At 43.6% G+C, this 14249-nt stretch overlaps 1 long non-coding RNA gene across 1 annotated transcript; it reads right to left on the bottom strand.

Moving 5' to 3' along the window:
• Nucleotides 1–13069: 13069 nt before the first annotated feature.
• Nucleotides 13070–14243, bottom strand: LOC125617310. The gene is made up of 2 exons (XR_007348291.1): nucleotides 13840–14243; nucleotides 13070–13648 (listed from the first exon to the last, which is right to left on the bottom strand). It is a non-coding gene; the product is annotated as an uncharacterized LOC125617310 (long non-coding RNA).
• Between the last annotated feature and the right edge of the window lie 6 nt (nucleotides 14244–14249).

Genomic DNA, 14249 nt, shown 5'->3' with positions numbered 1-14249 from the left:
GGTTCTTTCTCTTTTTACCTCAAAGACTTGCCAATGTTCGCTCTCATTGCCCAGACCTGTTGCTCTTCTATGTGGTAAGAGGTAAAATGTTCTTTCAGCTCTTCATGGCAGTGAGCAAACTCCTGCTCTTTCCATCGTCTCCCCAGTCTTTTATCCCAAACAAGGCTTCACATGTTTGCCTCTGATCTATGGCTCTAATTCACATATTCAATGAATAAGCAAGTCTTTATTGAGTAACTACAATGATCAAAGCACAGATCAGTTATTTAAAAAGATAAAATAAGTTGAAGACATGTTCTCAACCTCCTAGGAGACAAGACTTTCGGGGCTGCAAATCCATTAGCTACCATATGGTCAGTCATGGGCCTCCTTCAGCCAGCACTAATCACCACCCCCATAAGGAAATGAGCTCTTCCCTGGGCTGCTGGGCTTCCACACTCTGGATTTTCTTCTTTAGGGGGTGGGGTGTGTTGGGAAAAGTATAAACGGCAGCCATACCCCAGAGAAAAACCCCAACATGGCACCTAAGGACTTCTTCTTCCTACCTTCTTCTTTTCTGTAGTGGCGCGAAAAGTTCCCGCCCGTGTGAACTCTCCCACCGGCGCCAATTTCAAATCTCGCTGGCGGGGAACCTTAGCCCCAATGAGAACTAATTCCTGGGCTCCGGAGCTGATATCTGAAAGAACTTGCCAATAAACGGGTTGCCTGCCATTTATCTAAGCCCTACCATCTCCCCCTTAGTTCTATATAAGCACACAGCTTTTTGCAATAAAATTGGAATTCTCCCGGCGAAGTGTCTTTGCGTGGGGAATTCTTTCAGGGTGTACTGGGGATTGAATTCAGGGGCACTCAACCACTGAGCCACATCCCTATCCCTATTTTGTATTTTATTTAGAGTCAGGTCTCACTGAGTTGCTTAGGCTGGCTTTGAACTCACAATCCTCCTGCCTCAGCCTCCTGAGTTGCTGGGATTATAGTGTACCACTGCGCCTGGTTGGATTTTCTACTTCTCAGTTCTTCCTGGAATCCTTTTGCTAGATTGTCTCTTTTAGCCCATTTGCTAAATTAGATCCTCAGAGGAGCCATCCTAGGCCCTGTCCTCTCAGTTCCTTTCATTCTCTGCACCATTCTAAACATTCCCATGACTTCAATTACCATCTGTATGCTGATAATCCCTATGGATATCTATATGTCTTCATTCCTGGTGGTTCTTCTGGGTTATAGATACTACCCAGCTGTCTCATGATATCTCTACTTTGACATCACATACTTTATACTCTTGGTTTCTACCTTCCCTATTACCCTGCTCCTCCTCGCTCCCTGTTTTCCCCAATTCAGTAAAGGGCACTGCCACAATCTACCCAGTCATTCCAACTCTTTTCTCTCTTTCACAATATTGCCGTTCTTGCTCCTAACAGCCAAATTGCCTCATAAATATCTCACTCCCCATACCCACTGCTGTTACGTTCATCCACACTTCTATCTCTTATCTAAACTACTTAGCCCAGCCTTCTAACTGGTCTTCCCATACCAGCTTGCTTCTCCCCAGGTCACTTTCCTTGATCCTGGGGACTGTGGGGTTTTTGTTTATTTTTTATTTTTTAATTTTAAGATTCAAAGGCGCTTATTTGGAACAGATGAACATCAGCCTCTTGTCAGTGGAACAAGAGGACCTATCAATAATATATGGGAGAAAGTTCCAAAATCCAGTCCAACATTCAGACTCACTGACTCCTTGCTCTGTAGAAACGTTCCTGTTTACCTGCTTGTTTGCTCCACCTTTATCATTGAGTGATTGAAGAAATGACATGTCCCAGTGCAAGGATTTGTAATTTAAAAAGAAAATCTAGGGTTGGGGCTGTAGCTCAGTGGCAGAGTGTTTGCCTACCATGTTTGAGGCACTGGGTTCCATCCTCAGCACCACATTAAAAAAAAAAAAACCAGATAAAATAAAGGCATTCTGTTCATCTAAAATTAAAAAAAAAAAAAGAAAGAGAAGAAAAGAAAATCTAGACAACCCAGAGTCTGGGAAAAGGCATTTACAATATATATATATATATATATATATATACACACACACACACACACACACATACACACACACACACACACAGTCAACAAAAGACTCATTCAGAATACATACAGAATGCCTATAGATAAATAAGAAAAAGACTATTTAAAATGCTCAACAGACTAATGGGAATTTCACAAAAGAAGGTATCCAAACAATTAACTTGCATAGACAGGGTACTTCCTATCATTATCAGGGACGTGCATTTTAAAACCATAATAAGGCACCACTAGAGCTCCACTGAAGCAGTGAACACTTTAGAAGCCCTAAGGATACCAAAATTTGGGTGAGGATTTGGAGCAACTAGAATTTTATCCTGATGGGAGCATAGGAATTGGCATAACAATGTTGGAAACCTGTTTGGCAGTAGCTACTAAAACTAAACATATATATCCCAGCATCTCAATACCTAGGTATGTAGCCAACAGAAATAGGTGCTTCTGTCCACCAAAGACAGGATGGGCTGGGTTGCTGATTTTGTTGTTGTCCCACTGTGCAGGTGGCTGGATATGAGATGGCTCCCCATCAACTACTCACTGTGCCCAGAACTGGCAGCACACACTACCTACTTACTCCCCACCAATGGGAGCCCTAGAGCTAAACCTTGGTCACTAGTCAAGGTGACCCAGGGCAGAGGGTGTAGCTCAGAGGTAGAGCACTTGCCTAGCATGTGCAAGGCCCTGGGTTCAAACCCCAGTACTGGGGGGCTAGGGGAGATGATCCAGTATTTTAATCTTACCTGGGTCCTTACATTAGATTCTAATACAAGCCCACACTTCTTATTCAGAAATTAGGACTTTCTAGATTTCAGAGAAGTAATAGAGTACATATACTGTATACTATTTAATATCCTTTACTACAGATATATTAATGTGTTTCCAGAAGCAACTGTGATCAAACACATTAACATATTTGTAAATAAACATGGAATAAATAAAGTGGGAATGATAAAAACTATAACTACTCTCCCATAAATTCCTGTAGAATTTTACAGCCAATTTAGTTTTAGTGACATCTTATGAAAAAAAAAACTCATTTTTCGGAGGTTTATGGACTTCAGAGTTGCAGAGGGGGCTGGGGATGTAGTCAGTGGTAGAGCAAGTACATAGCATGCATGAGACCCTGGGTTCGATCCTAAGCACCAAAAATCTAAAAATAGGAACAAAAAGAATTTTAGGGAAGATTGTGGGCTTGTATGAGTGGAGTGATTTTTGTCAGGCTGGGTGGGGAGGAGGGGGACAAAGAAAACAAAATGGTTCTTCATTTCCTTTTCCCTGGAACAACAAGAATCCACTGGCCTTACAGCTACACAATCAAAGAGGCCTTCCAACAGTTCCTCTCAAGGAGACTTGGTGTCTCCACTGCTAAAATGAGGAGTGAAACTTGTATACACTTTTTTTCATTAAAAAAAAAAAAGAATAAGGACTCAACTCCTGTAATCCCAGAGACTCAGGGGGCTGAGGCAGGAGGATCACGGGTTCTAGGCCAGTCTCGGCAACTTAGCAAGGCCCTAAGCAACCTAGTGAGGCCCTGTCTCAAAATAAAAAATAGAAAAGGGCTGGGAATATATTCAACGGTAAAGTGCCCCTGGCTCAATCCCTAGTGCCAAAAAGGGGGCGGTGGGCGGGAGACTGGGGGAGCCTGGAGGTATAGCATTTGCCTAGTGTGATCAAGGCCCTGATTTTGATCCCTAGCACCACCACCTTTCACCCACACACACCTCCACAAAAAAAGAAAAGAAATTTGTAACACCTCTGGATTTGTACCACTCTTGGCTTTATAGCACCTCTAATTATCAGATTCAACCTTCTTACTTTACCTATTCATTTGATTGAAATACTTGAGGTTTCAGTAAGTAACAAAATCTGAGTACTTCCTTAATGTACACATAAATACAAATATTCATGAATATGGGTCTAATTCTTAAGCATTCAACTAAATATGTAACAATGAACAAGTGATTTCCCCAGCTCCTTTCAATGTCAACTCTTGTCATTTGCTATCATAACACTTCCTGTGAGTTGGCCCTGCGGTCAGATTGTAATATAGCTAGGGAATATTCAAGGGGTGGAGGATGGGGAGGTAGGGGGTCAGGGCACCGTGGAGAGGCTGAATAAAATGTTACTTTAGTATTTTCAGTGAGACAGAAAAAAAACATCTCCACTCTCTTCCCCCCTTTGTTTTGTAAAGCCTTTCTTTGTCTAAAACTCAGTTTTGGACCAGACCCTTGTTGACTATGTCTGTTTAAACTCTAGATAAAGGCTTATTTATTTGACCTGCATATCCATAATTGCTCTAACTGCTCATTTTGATTCTCCTATTGTGTCAACTGTGTTGGGAAGCTTGGCAGGAAGTACACTGTAGAAATGTGGAACTGAATGGTCTAATGTGTGTGATTTGGGAAGTTCAGCAGATGCCAGGGCTTAGCAGGCTCTTGGCTTGTTCAAAATTAATCCTGTGGATTTTCATTCTTGTGGGCATCATGCCCCTTAAGTCTGAGGGCTTGGGTTCCACCCAAACTCAGTCTAGAGAGCCTTTTCTCAGCTGTCCTCTTAAAGACCAAAGTAGTAGCTGATACTTGAAAGGTCTCCTGTCCCCTCTTCTTAAGGAGGTGCAGGGGGCTGGGGATGTGGCTCAAGCGGTAGCACGCTTGCCTGGCATGCGTGCAGCCCGGGTTCGATCCTCAGCACCACATACAAAAAAAGATGTTGTGTCCGCTGAAAACTAAAAAATAAATATTAAAAATTTAAAAAAAAAGGAGGTGGAGGGGTGAGGAGTTATTGGGGCTCCAGAGCTACTCCTGGTAAAGGTAGCTGCATAATGTTTTCTTCAAATAAGTGTGTGGATTTCAGTTTGATTTTTAGGAGGTCTGAGGGATTGCCCAGGCAATATCCATCTCCCCCAAAGTGGATGACATGTTCCCAAATCCACCTTTCCTTTGAGATTGACATATTCATTCCCCCATCTACTGAGGTTGGGGTTTTGTTTGGGATTTTTTTCTTTGTTTGTTGTTTGGTTCTGGGCTTCGTGCATGATACTCGTCATATGCACCACTACTAAACTATATCTCTGTCTCTCTACTGGAAGAGTTGATAGCAGCACCTGCCAGCGAAGCCCCTCTCTGAGACTTGTCCTTTGCTGAAGGACCTTTCCTAAGATCATGCTCTCATTGACCAAGGCCAGCCTACATCCAATGACTGATGCAGGAGTAAAAAGGCCCAGTCCTCTCATCCAATTTGGACAACTCTAAGCTATCCCAGTACCAGAGTTCCCTGAGAGATCAGCCAAGGCCATTATCAGGATTGCACTACAGTTCAATTTTTCTTCCCGTCCATTCCTGCTTACTTCCCTTCCCTTCAGGTGTTGATGCTAAGAGTACTCCCCCCACACACACAAACTTCCTATTTACAAACCTCTTTCTCAGGCTGGGAAACCCTACCTGCAATCCTACTTGATTTATTCAGGCCATTAGAGCCCCAACTGTTTCTGGGGGTCCATATTGTCTTCATGTGAAGACTCAGGAGTAAATCCTGACTGGCCAAGTGATTCAGGATGGTACCTTCATTTTTGCCAGTGACTGGCTTAGGAAGGGTCATTTGACTCCATCCCAGACAAAGAGATGGGAAGGGAAATCTGGTAGGGAACTATAGGTAAGTTTTTCTTGGGTCATAAAAAGAGACAAGGGAAGAAAGAGTCCCCCTTTTGGTTACTGACTCTGGATGAGATGCCTGAAATAGCTGTGGAAAGGAACAGACGTGGGAAGACAGAGCCAAGAGAACAGCAGGAAAGTCAAGCTGAAGAAGAGCCATAACATGCTGGGCTGAAGCCTACCCAGCCTACAATCTTCTTGTCATGTGCAATGAGTCCCCTTTGACAGCACAGAAGGGATTTGTCACACAGGCACCTAATGATGGCATTGCATCTACAGCTTGTGATTTTTGTTCTAGTTTCAATGGCCCATTTTGTTTTCTTACCCTTAAAGGGTCTTTGCTTGTCAAAAGCTTTATTGTCAGAATTCTTTCTTCTTGAAAGTTTGCTGGTAACCCAAACTCTCTTTCTTCTGAGTTTTGATGATCATTTACATATATTTGCTAGATCAACTACATGCTGCTTTGTTTTTCTATGGTATCATGAGCATGATGTTTATAAAGCCAATGTTATGCAACAGATATGTGCTGCTGGGGTGAAGGATGCTGACTCTGAAAAGCCATTTCACTAAGATGACAAAGGAAGGAAATGGTGATGAGAAGGCTTTCAAAATGTAGAGAAACAGGGCTTGATCCGAAATGCTGAGCTCAGAGTAAGCTATTAATTTTTAGAAAAAAAATGCATCCCCTCCTCTCTGGTTTATTTTGAAATGTCAATTTCTTACTGCCCTAAAGGTTGGCACTGGGGAAATTGCCCTAGATGGTAGTGGGATTGATGGGTGGGGAGCCCTTTTCATTTTTCTACTTGCCCATACTCCCCTTTCCTAAAGATGGCTGCTTCCTTTTCCTTCATTTTTGAAAAAGAAAATTTACAAAGTGCACTTGTGTCAAGCAGCTAATCAGTAAAAAGGATTTTTTTAAAAAGTACAAGTCTGAAATGCATGTATGATGAGTTGTGACAATCATATTCTCCTATGTAACCACAATTCTAGTCAAAAGACATTTTTCTTATCCCACAAAATTCTCTCATATCTCTTTCCAGGTAATCCTCTCCTAATCCCAAGGACAGCCAGTGTTCTGATTTCTACCACCATAGATTAGCTTTTACATGTTCTTGAACTTTAATAACTATTCTATGTATATGGCTCCTTTCATTTGGTGTTTTAGGATTCTACATGCTTATGCATTCTGATTTGTTTTTAAGACTATCCATGGGTTCTCTTGCTCTCTGATTTTCCTAACTGATATGTTTAAGGAAGAGGCTGTGCCCTTCTTGGAGGTGGTTTTGCTGTGGGATGAACTTGAAGAGTTTCAAATGTCACTGGGTCTTAAAGACCAAGCAGGTGGCTCCTCCCAGGGATAATCAATTGTTTTTTTTCTGTTCTGGATGATGATGGTGATGTTGGTGTCAGAACCTTTTAGAAAGAGGACAAAATGGTACTTCCTCCTGTGACCCAGGACAAAGGTTGAGACTGCCTAGCATTTTACACCTAGGTACCACACATACTTTATCCTTGTTAGGACTTGTATGACCAAGAAAAAGGAGGGAAATAAACACTTATAAAACACTGAGTGTCTGCAGGCACTTGGACATAAACAGCTTCATTTCCTCTTCCTTGGAACTCTCTCAAATAGTTCTTACTATCCCCATGAGGACTACACTGAGCTTCTTTCCAGAATGGGATCTAAACATGGGTTGAGAGACTTTCATACTATAAGTTTTTCACTAGCAGCAGCCAAGACCTGGGCCATTGTGCCCATCTGAGTTCACTCCTGGTGGTGGTTAGACCTTACAATTATATCCACCATTGGGTTACTGCAAGGATCCATGGGACTCAGCCAGATACCCTTTCTTCCTCAATAAGAGCCAACCAGAGTGGCTGATCAGTCTTCATTTTCCAGAAATGTTCTCTTTCTCCTAAGCCAGGCAGTTTTGGCCTTTGGTAAAGGTCAGCAAATTTTTGTTATGCCCCTTGGAAATCACTGTTTTGTCACAGTCGTGTTTACAATTGAGATGATTTCTAGACCCTGGGTAGCTTTACAAGAGATGATGCCAGCAAAGAGGCATTAAGTTCTCTAATAGGCTTATGCCCTGATAATCATATTAACAGCACTGTCTCATGCTCAGTGCTGCAGTTATGGGCCTCGCCTCTTGAACATTTGCAGTTTGATGATAATTAGGAGTATGATTTTGCATTTCTCCTTAATGAGAGTTCCATTTCCAAAACAGTGTGATGACCCTAGTAGAGACAGCTGTTCATGCCCCTTCAAATGACTGACTTTATGCTCTATCATAATGTCAGTACAAGCTGGCTTCACTAACCTGGGAATTTTTGAGTTCTTCTAGCATCAGGACTGTGGAATATGGAGCGAGTCCTCTGGGAATCATGACATTCGTCTCTAGTATCTGCATCTGATAATGAGGCTTTATGTTTTTCTGCTGTTGCAAAGTCACAGTAACCTTGGGAGCAAAAGCATCTGCTTTAGGAGCCAGGTGGTTTTTAACCTGTGACTTAATTGTTTAACATTCAAGATACTATCTCCAGTATCGGTATTTGGCCTTAGAGAAGCTACTTTTGGGGCCTTTTCCTTATTTGCCAGTTTCAAGAGATTTGAATTTGAATTCTTAAGAATCTAGTGCCAAGATCCTATACTTCCCATCGATAATTAATTTTTTATTAATTGACCAATGATTGTTTTCATAGTCCCATCTGGGGCTGATTAACAGACTAGCAAAATACTGCTATCCTTCTAGAATAATCTAAGTTCACAGAATGTATGTGGTTTGGGAATTTCTGTTGCTGATGCTATCTATGTGTGCCTGGCCCATAAGTATACTGAGAGTTTTAATGGGCCTGTGGGGAAAGGAGGGAGAGGTACAGGGCTGAGGCATCAACCAGGCCACAGGGTTATGGGTTACAGGAACTAATTCCATTAGAACCAAGGTGGTGGAAACCAGCTCTTGGCTTCAAGATGCTTGAACTCTGGGTCCAGGGTGGCAGCTCTGTAGGGCTCCTGGCTAGCAAGTCAGAGGCAGTAAAGAACAAAGAAGGCAGGTATGACCTAGGCTTTGGCTGTGTGGGCATACGGGTGCCCTAGGCTGGCCAGGTGCAGTAAAGCAAACCACAGAGCTTGAAAGATAAGAAGGTGGGGCACCCAAGTCTGCTTGCTCAAGAGCTTGCTGTCTGGCTTGGCAAAAAATACCAGGTGGATATTAAAACCAAACAGAGGGCATGCGAAATTTCGTAAAGATCAGCCTCAATTTCCTCACCACACACACAAAAAAAGGGTGTCATGGGAAATCCAAAGATGAGAGGCCCAGGGAAAAGCACCTGGACTCATTGTGTAGCCCAGGCTGTAGGTCCCCCTGGGAGGAGCACATGAGTATGACTGAGAAGGGACAGGGCTCCAGGAGCAAGAATAGGCTGAGATGCAGGCATGTCGGGAGAGCCATCTATGACCTACGACTTCTTTGTAGACTCATGTTGCAATGTCAGATCAACAGTGTTTGCAGTCTCAAAGAAATGGGCAAGTTTGCAAATGTTCTTAGGATAAGTGAGCAATCTGGGTGCTCACTTTCTCCAGGAAGTCTCCCAGAATTTTTCAAACTTAGTTCATTGTTCCCTTTTCTGCTCTTGGAGCTCTTATTGTCTTTACCTTACAATTTAGCACTTAATCAGACACAGCTGTGCATTCCTCGCTAATTGTTTTGGATGTGTTTGTCCTGTCTCTGGGGAAAAATTACAACTTCCTCTGGAGCAAAGACTCACAGTCTCCTTTGGAGGGCTACTGGGAGAGATGCGGGTGTATCTGGGGCCACATTGGGGTTCTTTACATGGAAATCACTAGCTTTTGTGATTCACACTGACTTTTTTTCACACTGTAGAAAGTACTTAATTCCTCGATTCCTTGAGAAAACCCTAAGGGGTAGGTGAGTTTTAGCAACCCCATTTTACAGACAATGAAATGAGACTAAGAGATCAACAAGCTGTCTGAAGAAGGGAGGTGGCCTATAGAGGTAGGACAAGCCTGGGATTCCGGACTCACACCCAGGGCCTACAGGAGCTTGTTTGGTAACAACAGCACCCCTAGTAGAGAAGTGGGGAGAAGGGTGAGAGGCTTTCACATGCTTGCTGTGATGGAAATCTTGGGAAGGAAAAGAAAGTGAGGGAATGTGGCCCTGGCTGAAGAGCTACATGAGTTAGGCTTCATAAAGAGACAACTAAGGCAGAATCCACTGTGCCTCTCACTCTAGTCTTCCTCGTCTTCGCTTATGGATCCTCTCTCCCTCCATCATGCCATAATATTCTGCTTTTCCTGGCACCTGAGTTATCCCTTCTACTCACCCACTGCCCCAAAATCTTTCAACATGGTCTTTTGGAACTATAGACTTCAACATGCAAGCTGAATCAATGTTGGTTTCATCAATCTGTGCATCCGACAGTTTATCCATCCATCCATCCTTCATCCACCTCTGCTCAAAATTTAACTCACTTTCTTTTCTTCCCTTGCAGCACTGGGAGTTGAACCTGTCGATTTTCACTCACTGTGTCCCCCAGGGTCCAGAGGTGAGGGTGGATCCTCTACCAATTGCCACTCCTCCACCTCTTGCAAACAGTCTTGCTCCTTTGAGGAGACTGTCACCTCAGTCATATTCCCTCTTCCTTTCCTGGTTCTTTCCATCTTCTGATCTCCTGTTTACTCCCTCTTCCTTGCTCTAACTCCTGGCCTTCATACCACATCCCCAGTGCCCGCCCACATCCTGGACAACTTCACTCATACAGATGACCCATCCAGTACGCTGCCTCTTAACTCCTTGATCTAATATTCTTCAACGACTTTCTCCTCTACTTTTCCCCTATCACATGCTGGATTTGCCATGACCCTACAGGTCACCCTCTGAGCCCACACCCTCTGAGCCCACATTAAGCATCCACATCTCTGACCAATCTCTTCTCTTTCTCATGTGATCCCTTTGAGCTCTCCAGCCCATTGACATCTGTCCTTTCTCTCTGATCATGCAGCATGTCGATCTCACTGGCCAATGTTCTCAATTTCTTTGCTCTTCTTCCCTAGCAATTCCCTCACCTGGGCCTGTGCCAGAGTGGACCACTGAGCTGTTGGAAGAAACCACAGAGGAAAGCCAGCAACCTCAGGTGGAACGTAATGCAGTCTTGCTATCTGGCTGTTTCTCTGGTCATCACAATCTTCCTTATGTCACAGATTAGGAAGTCTTCAGGTGAAAAGGTTTAGTTATCCATACAAAACCTCCCTGGTGCAGCCTCCTGCAATCTTCTTCCTTCTGTTACAAAGGTAAAGTTGGTCGCTTGCATGAGATCAGCCTTTCCACTCACTCTGATTCCGTTCCCCCTTGGATACAGGAAACTCATGTCCTCTCCCTGCTGTACCTTTGTCTTCCTCTCTCTATGGGATCCTCCCAATCTATGTTTAAATACACTCAAATTATACTATCCTAAAAATATAAAAATATATAAACCAGAATGAGCAAATCCATTGCTGACATAACATCCCTCTCTAGCTAGTTCTCTTCCTGGAGTTGCACAGGCAAACCTTACAAAAGTTGCCTTCACTCGGTGCCTTTCTTCATTTCTTCAGTCCATTCCAATCTTTGCCCTATGCCTTCACTCCACCAGTCCTGCTTTAAAAGTCTGTGACACCAAGGTCACCAAATCAAGTGGATGTTATTCAGTCTTTATTTCATACTGGTCTCATATCTTGAGGGCTGCTGAATCTTGCCTCTTTCTCATAGCACTTTGGCTCCTTTAGGCTCTGCTACCCCCATCTCCTCAAGCTCTTAGCTTTCTTCCTGCCTCTCTAGTTGCTTGCTCTTCAATTTCTTCTGCCAGACAGTTTGCTTCTGTTCAGATCTGAGATAAGGATGCATCAAGGATCAGTCCTAGGCCACCTTCTGGTCTACTGTCCTCTCTCCCATGAGACCTCCCCACTCCTGTAGCTTCACCACCACAACTACACCAGTTACGCCAGCCCAGCCTCTGCCCAAAGCACCAGAATATAACCAACTACCTGTTCAACATCTCTACTTGGACATCTCACAGGCATCCCAAACTATTTTGACCATGTTTGAATGTTGTTAGCATTTATTCTACCCTTTTCTCCTGGGTTCCCTATATGAGAAAATGGCACCATCATCCACCTGATTGAATCAGTAGAAATCTGGGAGTTTTCCTTGATTCCTCCTTATCTGAATGATGACCCAAGTCTTGTTGGTATCTACTTTTCATTGACTGTACCATTTTTTTCTAGACAAACACCTTCCTAACCGTCCTTCAGTCCCACCCCTCCCCACTTCCTTCTTCACATTGCAGTCAGAGTGATCTTAACCAAGGTGCATTTTTTTTTTGGGGGGGGGGATTGGGAATTGAACCCAGGGCCATATCTCCAGTCTTTTTTGAGACAGGATCTTATTAAGTTGCTTAGGGCCTTGCTAAGTAGCTGAGGCTGACTTCAAACTTGGCATCTTCCTGCCTCAGAGTCCTGAGTTGCTGGGATTACAGACATGTGCCACCATGCCTGGCCCCAAGGTGCAAATTTGAGCATACAACTCTAGCTTCAGATGGCTCTTCAGATAAGGTCCAAACTCTGTAACACGCTATACTAGGTATTGTATGTTCTGACCCTGCCTACATCTCCACCTTTACCCTTGATAGCTTGTATCAGCCAGGAACTTCTCTTGGACTTCCGAAATGGTCCCACCACCTTACATTCACTTTGGTTCATATCATAATTGCAATTTTTTAAGTGTATTCAATTGTTAAACCCCTTTCTCCAGCTAGACTGTGAGCTCCAAGAGGGAACGGTATGTCTGCCATGTTCACTACTCCAATGCCTAGCCCTCTGCTCTGCACCTCATAAGTAGTTAGCACATATTTGTTGAATAAATGAATAAAACCTCTACCTACTGATGATGAACCCAGTCCTTAACTAAGAGTAGGGACTATAGATAAGTGGGTATGAATTCTACATTGAATTTTTCCCCCAAGTCGCAGAACGACTGTTGCTAATACACTCCAAGTTGGACTAATTAATGGCAACTTGGAGAGAATGCCCTTATTTTAAAATTTCAGGGCCTGGGCAGCCTTTGGCAGCTGTGAAGGACACAAGCTTAATTTTCTTGTTGGTTGCCAGCTGACATTGTAGCAGTTCCTTTACTAAAAACTGCTTGGCTGGCAGTCCTTGAAAGCATGTCTGTGGCTACTGGGAATGAATTTTAAAAGAAACTCGCACAGTAACAAAATATCATTTTGATAGCTTAGAAGGATCTTCTTCAAATATCAGCTTTGCCCCCTTACAACATTTAAAGATCAAAACAGAGCCTACAAACATCTTTATTTAAACCAAGGGACATGACTTAAGATTATTTATTTTTACACGAATTGATTTATCTATTAATGTACAGTTTCTGTAGATTTCTTCTAATTTGTTTCTTTAAAAGTTTTGTTAGTTTTCTAAATTATGGGAATAAATAAAACTGGAAAAACAACATTCAAGTTTTGTATGCCCTTTTAAATTTACCTCCCTTTCTTACCCGCCCCAATCCCAAACTCCAGTAACTATGGTTAATGGTCCATGTGCATCAATCCAAATGTCTCTCCTATGAATGCACAAAAATACAACTTGTTTCTTGGATTTCACGTCGTAGTCTTAGCAAAATCATGTGATCAACATAAAAGCAGGAAGATCTTGAGACTGCAATTCATAGCCCTTCCAGATCCACTGACTCACAGTCCTTATTTCTAGAGGGTCGTACCCACGTGGCTCTGTGCATCCAGTGACAATGTGCTCTTTAAGTGCTGATGGTGATGATGGATTGAGCTGAATTTGAAGGTACCCGAAATTTCTTACATTAGCAATTCCCTCCCTTTGGCTAACTTCACCTCTTGACAGCTTTCTGAGAAAAAAATAATAATAATTGCAAATAGCTAATTCCTCAGAACGATTACCCAGAGGGGATCATTTTCAGCCCAGGGGAGTAAGGACAAGGTGAGGCAGCGCTTGCAGGTGCACCTTGGGCGGGTCTTGCCGGCTAGGCTGGACCTTTCGAACCCGCGCAACTTCTCCATCCGGTCGCGCCAGGTTTACCTGGGGCCCTAAAGTGATGTCAGCCGGCCGAACTCCTAGTGGCATGCAGTGCTCTGGCGAGACAGCAGGGGCGCTGGGTTAGGAGGACGCTTCGGTGCTCAGAGAGGTCTGGCTGGTGGGTGTGGTTGACGCCTAGCCTCCATCCAGCTTGCCTAGCCGAGCAATGTCGCGAGGGGTCAGCGTTCAGCTATTTGGCTATGCCTAGGTACCTGCATTTTGGACTGCGGCGTCGGGTTAGCAGCCCCGCGCCAGGCACCTTGCATTTCCGGCTTCCTGAGACACGAGGGGGACCTCGAGGAAATCCTCTGCACTTCACTGCTAGGAGGAACAAGACTCCCCAAAGGTCTTGGGCAGCTTCATAAACCCGAGGATCTTGTGGCAGTGCCCAGTGGGCACCACCCTAGACCTCG

The sequence above is a fragment of the Marmota marmota genome, unplaced genomic scaffold, assembly GCF_001458135.2.
Source record: "Marmota marmota marmota unplaced genomic scaffold, marMar, whole genome shotgun sequence".
Classification (NCBI taxonomy): Eukaryota; Metazoa; Chordata; class Mammalia; order Rodentia; family Sciuridae; genus Marmota; species Marmota marmota.
The sequence above is the reverse complement of the archived record's forward strand: the minus strand, read 5'-3'. Positions and strand labels throughout refer to the sequence as shown.